The sequence below is a fragment of the Linepithema humile genome, chromosome 4 (assembly GCF_040581485.1).
Source record: "Linepithema humile isolate Giens D197 chromosome 4, Lhum_UNIL_v1.0, whole genome shotgun sequence".
NCBI lineage: Eukaryota > Metazoa > Arthropoda > Insecta > Hymenoptera > Formicidae > Linepithema > Linepithema humile.
In genome coordinates, this window is record NC_090131.1 from 19048501 (window position 1) to 19060807 (window position 12307).

At 41.8% G+C, this 12307-nt stretch overlaps 1 long non-coding RNA gene across 1 annotated transcript in view; it reads right to left on the minus strand.

The window, feature by feature from the left end:
• The window catches only part of LOC136999726 (uncharacterized), a 269273-nt gene extending 262073 nt beyond the window's left edge, over positions 1-7200 (minus strand). Inside the window, exons 1-2 of the long non-coding RNA XR_010890051.1 lie at positions 6825-7200; positions 6523-6565 (exon numbers count right to left, since the gene is read on the minus strand). This is a non-coding gene — a long non-coding RNA (uncharacterized lncRNA). The remainder of the gene's footprint in view (positions 1-6522; positions 6566-6824) is intronic.
• Positions 7201-12307: the final 5107 nt, after the last annotated feature.

A 12307-nucleotide genomic window follows, 5' to 3' on the forward strand; every position in this document is an offset into this window, starting at 1 on the left:
CGGCAAACTGGCCGCGAACGTCGAAGAGCCACAACCGCGGGTTTCTTTCCGAGTATTACGTTTCCTCTCGTGATGCACGACGAAAGTCGTCGTTGCGCTCGTCGCCGCGTAACAAGGGAGATCAGACTAAAGAACGACGGACGGACAGGAGAATCTTAAGATCTCAAAAACCGGTCCGCTACAATGAACCTGACTGCACTAACCACCTGTGGACGCGAACGGATTCCCTGTCTATACGCGTCTATCGAAGGGAATTCCTCGATTCTAATCGGGCAAACTTTCCGTGGCGCGTTGCATGTCATCGCGCGACGCGGCGGCACGTTGAAAGTAGCGGTAAGATGCAATTCACGTACATGTGGACGTTATTAACTCTTTGACATCTATGTTTTTTCTCACGAGGTGCTGTAAAAATCCTAAATTTATCCTTGCAAAAATATCTAACTGCTTGTACGTAAAGCTTTTTTTTTGCTACGAGAGAAACGCTAATGAGAAAAAAGCGAAACAAGTCTTTGGTCGATAATGTCTTCGAGAAAGCAGTAATAATCGTCAACGATAACGGGACATCTTCAACGCGACGGTAATTAGCATCGCGCAGTACATGCAAAACATGTACTGTGCGAAAGCGCGAACAGCGATTCTCTCATGTAATCCCGTTGATTCGTTCTTTTCGTCACACCTGTCGCGATAAGAGCGCGCCAGCATCCGCTTAAATACCGGTCAACGTGTGAAAAAAATCGTGCAATCATTTCCGGAGCGGATTAGACGACCGTCGCGTCGCTCAGACACGAAGAAAGGAGTGCGTAAGCGATGCCTAGTATCGCGTGTGCGCCCCTATACGCTCGGCGCGGAGATCACGCGAAAATTCTCGGCGGTGTTTACCGTAATAGGCGCATAGTATATATCCACGCTAATTAGTATACTCGCGCGCGCAGGCAATAACCCTCATAATCCGAGGTCGCGCCGGGTCGGCTGTAACTCAGACACGAGACGATTCGTATCGTGTTCTTCCCCCTTCGGCTCTCAGCGCCCAGCGACATCGCTTCGAGCCGGCCCGTCGCGACGGCATCGCATCGCATCGGCCGGCAGCGACCGGTAACGGTCGCGCGCGATTTTTCTTCGCGGCGAGCGAGCGAGCGAGCAAACGCCGGTAAACTCTCTCGCAACGGGTTTCCTTGCGTTTTCCAACAATGAGGATATCTCTTCCTCGTCGCGCGTCATGTACGAACCCACAGGCTCCCTCCCCCGCCGACACCGCGCTGCGGTTCCGCATAAACCTACCGAGTTTCTCGCGATGAATCACGTCGCATGACGACACGTATATACCTCGCCTCATCTCTCGCTCTCGGATACGCACGGCACGAAGGTTAACAACTAACGAGTCGACGATACCGAACTCGGACAGATTCCCGACGATGCCTGAGCGACGTCTGCTACTTGAGCGAAGCGGAGAGAGCTGATGCCTGACACCCGATTTGTTAGCCCATTCGATATCCCATCAGTTGTACGGCGCATGTAATGTCGGTAATTTAATACACGATGTTTACAGTAGTAGCATTTTTGTTAGTAATGAGTTCCTCGTTAGCCGTCTTTCAAGCTGTTCTGTTTTGCTAATGCAGCGGAAACTAGCCTGATGCAACAATTTGAGTTGAAAAAATTTTTTTCTGTAAGTACATCGATGCTAGTTTTTCATAAATTTATCATTGTCGAGAATCATTTATCACTTTTTTAGCATGATGTCGTTTTGAACGTGCTGTCAGTAATGTATACTTAATATTTGATCTATTGTGTCCTAATACATTGACATTATGCAACAGGATATATAATAGAATTCACCTTTAGTCTTGTCTAAATGAAAATGAATTGAACATCGAGCGATGTTTCGAAATAGCAATACGTTTCGCAGTCGTTCGCTTAATCACAGCGCGGGTATATATGTCACAGACTAACGCTTACAAGTCCAGAAGATCAAAGATGAAGATAATACGCTGATCACTGATGTATCACGTCGTCATCTATAATCATCGATCGACGCGCGAGATCCTCCCGATTCTCAGGCGCGGCCACGAGGGAGAGAGAGGCATCGTTCGAATACTATTTCGTTAACCCCGTCGAATTTTCGCGTTAACCGCGAATATAATCCAGCTAGTTACCGTTATTGGTCTTCACCTTTTACGGATACGTTTGAATTTCACCGCCGTGCAGGCGAATAAATCTCACCTCGCGATTCAACGCCGAGTCTCGCCCGATGACTTACACAACGTGATAACACATACGGAGTCCCATACAAATGGTCGGATAGTTAACTGTTAACGAGTCGAAGGATCAATACCGGCCGCATCGAAATCGCACAGGCCACGTCTTCATCGTCCACGGCCTCATTGATCGATGCGGCGACCTCTCGTTCTCGCGTGGCTCACGAAATGCCCCGCACGGCCGGCGATATGTCAGCCGTTTGTGTGTTCAACTCCGACATTTTTGAGACTTCGTAACGCGGATAAATTAATAATCGGGATTCGACAGATGGCTCGGTTGAACTCGAATAAATCGCGTCGCCGGCTACGGTCATTGATCAATGCGCGATCCCCGCAATGAACTCACGAGCGGGTTGCAAAACGCTTTGTTTCAAATCGATGCGTCATAGTCGCGGATTATTGTACAGATTTCTCGGAGATGCAATGCAAACATTTCTACCGCATTGTTGACTGATAATTTATTCTAAAAAAGTTGTTTGAGGATGTTAAATAAATTTATGCTAAACTTTTAAGGTGAATTAATACAGGAGTATAAATAAAGTGACGAAAGAGAAATTATTAATTAATAATTGATGGGCAATTTTATTTAGATTTATAGCGCGATAATGTCGCGATTTCGCGTTCTAGGAAGCTTCGCGTATTGAATCATAGCTGTACACGTCAGCATCTCGCAGATATGTGACACAAAGGTTAACTGCTAACGTGTCGAGGAAATACCGGCGACACGATTGCGAATCGTCTTTATGGAACGCGGATGGATCGAATCTTCGTTGTCTATCATCATTGATTGATGCGTGACTGCGCACGAAGTTGGAGTCGCAAGCGAGGTCGGAGGATCCTCCAATTAAACGCTGACCTTATCACGCTACTATCCGGTGTACTTTTCCCAGCGTTGTGGCATGCTCAATTTAATAATCATAAAAGATGCTTAACTTCGCCCACTCTTGGCACGAAGACGTCGATATTGTACTAATTATAAACTACTTTATATACCTCCCGTTATAACGCGCGAAAAAAACTATCCCCAAGACTTCCTAGTTCGCGTGGTTCAGGCTCTTACAAGCCTGTGAATGAAGCGGTAATTTTCACGAAACTTTATAGCCGTCGGCGAAGAGAGGTCGTTACGTTGTTACTTCCATTATTTGCACGGATTTTCATCGCGTTTCTTAAATCCGGCCGAGCGACTCTTCACGCGAAAATATGCCCCGTGAAAGTGTGCCTCTCGTTTCGATCGATCACTCGCGCGTCTTTCTTAAATGCCACATTCTTCGCTACCAACGGAACGATCCGCTCGACGCTGAATAGATGCGTGGCGACCACCGAGTCACGTAGTAACAAGCACTTTATCAAATCACCTTTGGCGATCGCGAACGGATCAGAATCTACCTGGAGCCTGCTGATTGACGTGACCCCGGCGCGTCCAGGTGGAGTCACGCGAGGGGGGTCCCGCGCGGGGTCACGCTCTTCGATATCTATTATGGGCACAATCGCGTTGTTATTTTCCGGACGATACGTCGCGCGCGACTGTATCGCCCCGCGAGGGCCCGTGTTAGCCTTGTTAGCCGAACATTCTTTACGATTCCCATAGTGCAGTTCGTAGCGGTCGCGTTTATAATCTAGCATCGATCACCTTTCTCGTGTCCGAGCGTATCCTCCTCGCACCCTCCTCGCTCCTTTCGTCCACATGGTATGTGGCGAGATTACGTTACATCTCCTACTTACTCTGTCCCCATTATGTCCGTCCTGTCTTATCACGAGACAAACCTCTATTTCGCAACACGTCATGGAACACGGACGTAAAACGTTCGGTACCGAACCGTCTAATTGCCCGAGCCGATAATCATCGAATATAAGCTAATACATGTTTTTTCCCACCCCGATGGTATCGCGTGTTTTCAGTGGATCGACAGGGAATCAAGAAACTTCGTGTTCGGTATGGGAGATATCCGCGTGCATATCGTGTCTAAGCATCGGCTTCATATGCCGAAGAAGAAGGCGGTATGATACAACCGTTGGGAGTCGTGGAGTAAAAGTTGCGATTGCGATTAACCTCCGCGTACTTTACCATCTTGGCCGCGATAATTGCGATAACAAAAAAACGGGATTTACGTAAGAATTAGCGTGCAGCTTCTCAACGGTGTAACTCGCCGAAGTGAGATTACGTAAATATTCGCTGCCCGAAGTATTGAATTTAAAAAGTTACGAAATTTTCATGAATACACATGCCCCGCGGCCTCCTCGACAAAACCTATAGTTTAATTGGTTTCAATGAATTCAATTTGCTCCTATGAATTCGCATATTGCTAGGGATATGTGCGTTTCCCCCTCAATAGACACACTCTCGCTGTCTTGCGGAACCGTACACGCTATCGACCGACTGAACCAATGTTAGCCTTGTTAGCCGAACATTCTTTACTATTCTCGGTACGCGTATCGTCCGCGCGTCATAATCTAACATCGATCACCTCTCGTGTTCGACTTCGCCGTCACACCGCGCCCCGCCTGTCTGCTCGCACGCGGTTGTGTACCGAGGTTTTGTTGTGTGTGGAACCGAAACCGCACGTCTCGTCGTCTCTCTGCGCGGCTCCCACGAACTCGCGTGTATTTCTGTGCACACAGAGACGCGCGCCGATGGACAACGGATAGGAAGGTAACGTCTATAACGGAATCACGCAGGGGGTAGGGACATACACAAGCGCGGCGTATACCGGGAACTAATGCGTTTACGATGTCTGCCTGACAGTACATCAAAGTCCAGCCCGGTTCCAAGCGAGTCTCTCTCTTTCTCTCTCTGTCTTGCATCGTCTGTCACGTTTCGCCTTCCTCCGTCTGGCCCTTCTTTCTCTCTCCCAATCTCTATCGTCGACTGTCCAACTCTTAACCTAACCCGCTCTCCCACGCATTATTATCGAGCTCCGTGCCCTCGCGATTTTTCCCTCGGCTTAAAACAATCAATTAAAAATCACGATTTTTGGGAATTAGTCTTTAGAAGTGCGATATCGGATACGCGTTAACGGAAACAGGATTACGCATTGGCATTAAGTCGTGTTGCGCCTTTAGAAATAAGAATTTTTCTATTTGTGAAATTGAATGGAATAAATGTGTCGAAAAAGTACGGTTTTAGTATAATATTGTATTGCTTTTTAGACTTTTTAAATGTGGCAAACTTTTATGAATGAATTTAAATACGATGCTCAAAGGAAATTACGTAGAATTACATTTTTGGTAAAAGTTGCTACCGTGAGACATTTCGTAACATCTCGCGTCTTTGACAAAGATCGATCCTAGCTTCCTCGCTCATAAATAGGCATCGTATGTCGGAGGTCATTGATCTATCCCTGGCAGATCGTTCTCTCCGGCGAGAGGAAGGCCTTTAGCCGCCACGATGAGCATCTGCACGGTGCATTCAGCAACGTGTATATACCGCTATGCGGACGGATATACACAGCGAGGACGTTCTTGCAGCACGATAGTAAAAAAGCCACGAGCCATCTAAGAAATCCCTTTCTTGTCCCAGACCGTTAAATAGAAATCTATATAGACACCATTGGCATTTGCGCCGACGATTATGTGCGACAACAGGCAGGTGAAGAGCGAAAGAAAATCAGTGAAGATGCGGAAGAGAGATAATCGCCCGATCGCGGCGGAGGAAATAGTGGGCGTGTGGTAATATCATAGAAAATTACGGGGCCGAAGAGACTAATACATCAAACGAGCGAGAATGAGAGAATGCGTGATTGATATTCCCGCGACAATAACGTTTAATGACCGTTTCCGGCGTAAAAAAGTCGAATTAATTTTTAAATGTGTCATTTCCAAATTCGAGTGCGAGACGAAAACAACGTGTACATCGTCGTTCCGCAAGATCGCTTTTATTAAATACTTTACGTTTAATATTATGCGTTTAATATTATTTAGTTACCGTTATTGCTTACGTATATCAATTACTATTACTTAATGCTGGGGGACTAACAACAAAAAGTCATAACTCGATATACCTATTGTCCTCGATTCAGATACTGTCATATACGCAATAAATTAATCAAGATTTCAAGATTTTAGATATAAAACTAACCTTTCCTTGGCTATCCGTTTTTAGGCAATAAATCTATGCGATATTGTATTTGTCCATAATATACTATTTTAAAATTTTCTTTTATTCTTTTTTAACGAAGAGTATAAGCATGCCTTGCATTTCAGAAAAAGATGTTTAATTTTCATAGATTCATTACCTCGAAGTTAATTTAAAGAAAATTTGATCTTGACTCACCGATACATGTTGCGCAGCAGCGGAATTGTAGTTACACGTCGATCTGTAAAAAATAGAAATTTATATAATTGCAGCAGTACATAAAATAATTAATATTTTAAAAATAAATATTTCCTGCATTTAATTTCTCTTATTTGTCTTTCAAATAATTATTTGATAAAACAATTGCGTAATTTCTAAAAGAATCTAATTTTTACATGAATACTTTAAATAATTATTAATATTAAATATATTGAAAATATTTATGTCACAAGAATGAATGATTGATCTCGAAAATATCAAATAAATGATAAATTGCTTACCGTAAAGTTGTTCCGCCGATGCCCGATGCCTCCCAGGCCTCCTCCTCCTCTCAGTCCATCGATGGCTGCTCCTTTATAGCACTCGCGAAAGTACGATTATCGCGCGATATTTACACTCCCGACATTAATTATTCGCGACACGCACTTTGTCTTATCAGGAAAAAGAAATGTAACTCGGAAAAGTACGATGACACGGTGCTGCAATGGAGAGAAATTACGAGAATTGTGCAAATTGTTAGTTGATCCATAAATATACATAAGAAATAAACCCTTCAATCTTTATCGCGATCGCGATTTGTAAAATAATGCGACAATACGAAGCAATTTTCCCCGTCACCTAATCGTACGAGTGTCGCCGTGCGAATGATTCGACGAAGGTGATACGAAGGATTAATAACAGACAACAAGGCATGCGTATATCGCGTAGGTCACAAAAACAACTACGGAATTTCGTAAGCCAGTTTAAATATTGTAGCAGATATAAAATTCTTTACGTATTATATGTGTATTTGTAAAATAATACGACGCGATACAAAGGAATTTTCCCCGTGACCTAATCGTACGAGTGTCGCCGTGCGAATGATTCGACGAAGGTGATACGAAGGCTTAATAACAGACAACAAGGCATGCGTATATCGCGTAGGTCACAAAAACAACTATGGAATTTCGTAAGCCAGCTTAAATATTGTAGCAGATATAAAATTCTTTACGTATTATATATGTATTTGTAAAATAATGCGACGCGATACGAAGCAATTTTCCCCGTGACCTAATCATACGAGTGTCGCCGTGCGAATGATTCGACGAAGGTGATACGAAGGCTTAATAACAGACAACAAGGCATGCGTATATCGCGTAGGTCACAAAAACAACTATGGAATTTCGTAAGCCAGCTTAAATATTGTAGCAGATATAAAATTCTTTACGTATTATATATGTATTTGTAAAATAATGCGACGCGATACGAAGCAATTTTCCCCGTGACCTAATCGTACGAGTGTCGCCGTGCGAATGATTCGACGAAGGTGATACGAAGGCTTAATAACAGACAACAAGGTGCGCGTATACCGCATAGGTCACAAAAACAACTATGGAATTTCGTAAGCCAGCTTAAATATTGTAGCAGATATAAAATTCTTTACGTATTATATATGTATTTGTAAAATAATGCGACGCGATACGAAGCAATTTTCCCCGTGACCTAATCATACGAGTGTCTCCGTGCGAATGATTCGACGAAGGTGATACGAAGGCTTAATAACAGACAACAAGGTGCGCGTATACCGCGTAGGTCACAAAAACAACTATGGAATTTCGTAAGCCAGCTTAAATATTGTAGCAGATATAAAATTCTTCACGTGTTATATATACACGTAATATATTTTCTCTTTTACTTTTCGGATTTTCGAAAAGGTGCTTTATATGCTATTATATGCGAAGGATTACTACTATCGCATTTTTGGTATCTTCGTTTTCCAAACTCAGTGGTATCAATCGGAATATTTTTGAATGCAAAATTTTATTCCGACGAAATTAATTGTAATTTTAAGCGATGCTAACGAATCTAGAAAACTCTTATAAGCAGCGCATGAACGTGCATGCATAACGAAGGAGTTCTATTGGATTATAGCAAAGGAGTTGTCTTTATTGAAGGGCGAGTGACAAAAAAATCTCAAACCATTAATTTCTCGCGGTTGGGACACGTTAATTAGACAGTCGTAAGACGGTTTTAACCGGTCATGCGTGGAAGGGGAAAACGAAAAAGCGGGCAAACCAAAGAAGGAGGAGAAAATGATAAAGAACACAAGAAAGACGCACGAGTTTTGCGAAGAGAAAAAGGGCGGTCATTTTGTAGGCAAACCTTAAATCGATCTTAAGGCCCGAGTCCTCGCCAGGACCCAGAACCGTTTCGGGCAGTTACCATAAACCATAAATAACTGAACGAGGCATAAAAGTACGCGTCTACCCTCTCATTAATTTGATTAAAAAGGCTGTAAATTAGCAATTTTGCTAATTGCGACGTCACGGTTTCTTTCGTTCGCCGCATTCGATATAGCGCATAAAGCGGTAAAAAAACGAGAAAAGAAAAAAAAATAAGAAAAAGAGGAGTAACGATAAGAGATAAGTGAGAGAGCGGCGAAGAATAAAGCGGAAAAGGACTAAAATCGAGGGTAAAAAATAAGTAAAACGGAAAAAGCGCAACAGAATTATATAAATCGTAATATAAAAAATGCGAGAGATGCATTATCACGCTGTTCATAAATTACCAAAGTTTATTTGGATATTTAAGTTGCATTAACTAATCCGCAGATGCGTCCCCCGATTGTGTAATGGAATACTATTAACTTTTCCAACATATGTTACGTGAAGAAGAGAAACGCATTGTTGACATAAAAGCGTCAAACTAATCAATGATCCGGCGTAGCTTACGTAGATGTTTTACCGCAACGGGCGTAAATCTCTCTTGCTGTATACTTATACTATAATGACACAACAATATTTATAAGCATCCGTTTTTAACACCGTATCACACGATCAAAAAAGTTTAAACAAGGTTCGCGCACACATATTTTTCTAAAGTATTTAAGTTTGCTTTAACATTAACAAGATATTTTTGACACAGTAATAAAGAAAAAATTTAAAGAATAAAGGATATTTTAATGTGATTAAATCTTTAATATATTACAATATTCTGAATCTTTTTATTCTTAAAATTGAAATCTGAAAACGTGATATTTTCAATTTTCTTAGGAAAAGTCATGTCATGTATAAGTTATTTTTCCCAAAAACTTTTCGTTTGTCAACTACAGTAGTAACAGTGTATTTTCATAAAATCTTGTCCATATACAATGTCAACACATTGCAAGCATTCCGTGCAAATAGGAACTGCGTTCATCATGTGTTAGTAACGACACAATTTACTTGTACATACCCCTCTAGAATTTCTATGAGGTCGGCGCGCGCCGAAAAGCTCGTTGCAAAATTAAGTTTGGCACGTTGGTGAAATACCGAGCGAAATACCACCACCCGTGCCAAGTGAAATCTTCGCGGAAGGGCAAAGATTCAAGTCCGAAGGCAGCCTACATCTGTGCGACGCCGACGTTTTACATATGCATCATCGCTCGGAATAAAAAAATGTTTTCGATTAAGATATAAGAATAGTGACGCGCGATATGCACATGCGACTGTTTTTCTTTTATATTGTTAGAAGTAAAATAGATGTATCTTGCAATCGAATGAAAACGAAATATTAAATATTTATGTTAATTTAATGTTTGATTCAAAACAGGAAAAAAGAACAAGATCGTATATGTTTAATAGCAAATTAAATGACATTTTATCTTGATGTTAATTTCTTTAACTAACGTGTGATTAAAATTTGATGATACTGTACGGCATAACTTATAATTACGTAACTGAATGAAGCTAATGGAATGTATGTGGTGTGGTTTATCTTTCATTTTCACGGCTAATTATATGGAAACGGTTGTTGTGCAACAGCGGTTCGCTAATTTATCGCTGCATTTTCCCTCGCATAAGCTCATTCCATCAAAAGTAATCTTTTCCGATCCAACACGGTACATTCCGGATATTTTTATGTACATAGAATGCGATAGTAGTATTGAAAAATGAACGCACGTATAAACACACGATACCTACGTGAAAGTTTAACACGCGTAAAAGTTTGGTATTACGAGCGCAGTAGCCAACGAAACGACGTAGGAGATAAAAGTTAAAAGACTGTGTAGATACACTGGCGAGTGAACAAACCGGTTTCGGGACGACAATTTTGATGACAACAATTTCACGGTCATCGGTGAAAATTGTGCGAAAGAAAAACGCCATACGGTCATAAAAGACGTAAAGATCTCAAAGAGACGTTTGAAGTAAGACTCGCTCATAGGCTTTGAAATCATCTTAGTCTCTCTACGAACTCCTTTGCGTTCTCCCGTCCTTTACTGCTTAAGAAGAATTCTCTCCTCGGATATAACGTTAGAAAATCACATTGACGAAGCATAATTAATTAGGGTAGCTATCAAACGCGAAGACTCGGTGAGTGTATTTCTCATTCCCTGCTTTCCCTCCAAAAGTCAAAAGATACACAATTTCTACCTCTAATTAGTTGCTATTAATGTCTCTGATGCGATCTTTCTTAATTAATGAATAGATAGATAGATCAAAACGACCAAAAACAGTTTTGCGCGTAAGCGATGCTCTTAAAGATTACTAATCAGAGAGTAAGTAGAGACAAATGCTTGCAAAGTCGCTGACTTATTAATGAAGGTGTAAAAAATTTACTCGTCTCGTACAATGAAAAAAGCAATGAATACTGAATATTGTGCGATCCTATAAATTGTGGCTTTCATTAAATGTGGCTTTAAAATAATTAATTTTAAGAAATTTTCATTTTCGACATTGTACGTAAAATACAAAAAATTATTTTATCTTATTTTAAACGCATATTATTTTTTCTCATTTTTCTTATAATTTTGAAAATAATTTTAAACGGGATACATGTATAGCTTCTTCACTATCTCTAAAAAAAATACATTTTTTATAATAAATTACTTACCATATCGTTGCTCTGCTATCGCTTAATGCCTCCTAGGCCTCCTCCTCCTCTCAGCGATTTTGCAATGCACTCACACACGTTCGCGGCACATGCATTGCTCGCGCGCGTACCCGGATGCAAAAATCGCGCGACACTTTAAACGGCACTGCTGACGTCGTAGACGCATTTTGTTATACTACAACGGAACGAATATATTTCATAGTACCGATCACGCGTACATCTTATCTGTAAAATATAAATACATTTACATTACAATGAAATCAAACAATATTATAACTATATAAGTGATACATATAATTTGTGATATATTTAATTTTGACGATTCTTAACGAAAGATACTTTCAGTATAGTTGTGCGGCCACGTGATGGTCGCAGAATTCAGATATGCTCGCGTTTGAAACACAACTCGCAGATGTCTCAGATATTGAAACAACACGACCCGATATCCGCGGGACGTCGACAATATGGTTTGGAGGCAAGCTCCAAAAGTCGTTGCACAATGACCAGCCGATATACGGGGGAATTATCGTGACGTATCGGTCGTATTCCGTTCGAGAAGAAAGAGTAGGTAGAAGGAAAGACGAGGACGGTCCTTACCTTCGCCCAAAGAGAAGGACGCCCCTCCGATTCGATCAGATACAAGAAGGGCCGCAGGACCCCTTCTGCGCGGATGCGCAGGGCAATGTCGAAGAGAATCATGGGACGATAGAGAAGAGGAGAATACGTCGGTGGACGGAGAGAGGGCGAGTCTCAGGACTGACGATAGGAATGTTTTCTGGCTCTCCGATACCGAAGGGGAAGGAAGAGGAAAGAAAGAAATACCGCGCGAGCGCGTATTTATAGGGTTACTTTAGGATTATTCCAGTACCGGCCGAATTGGCACTGTCGTCATCTTTTCTGTCGCGACCTT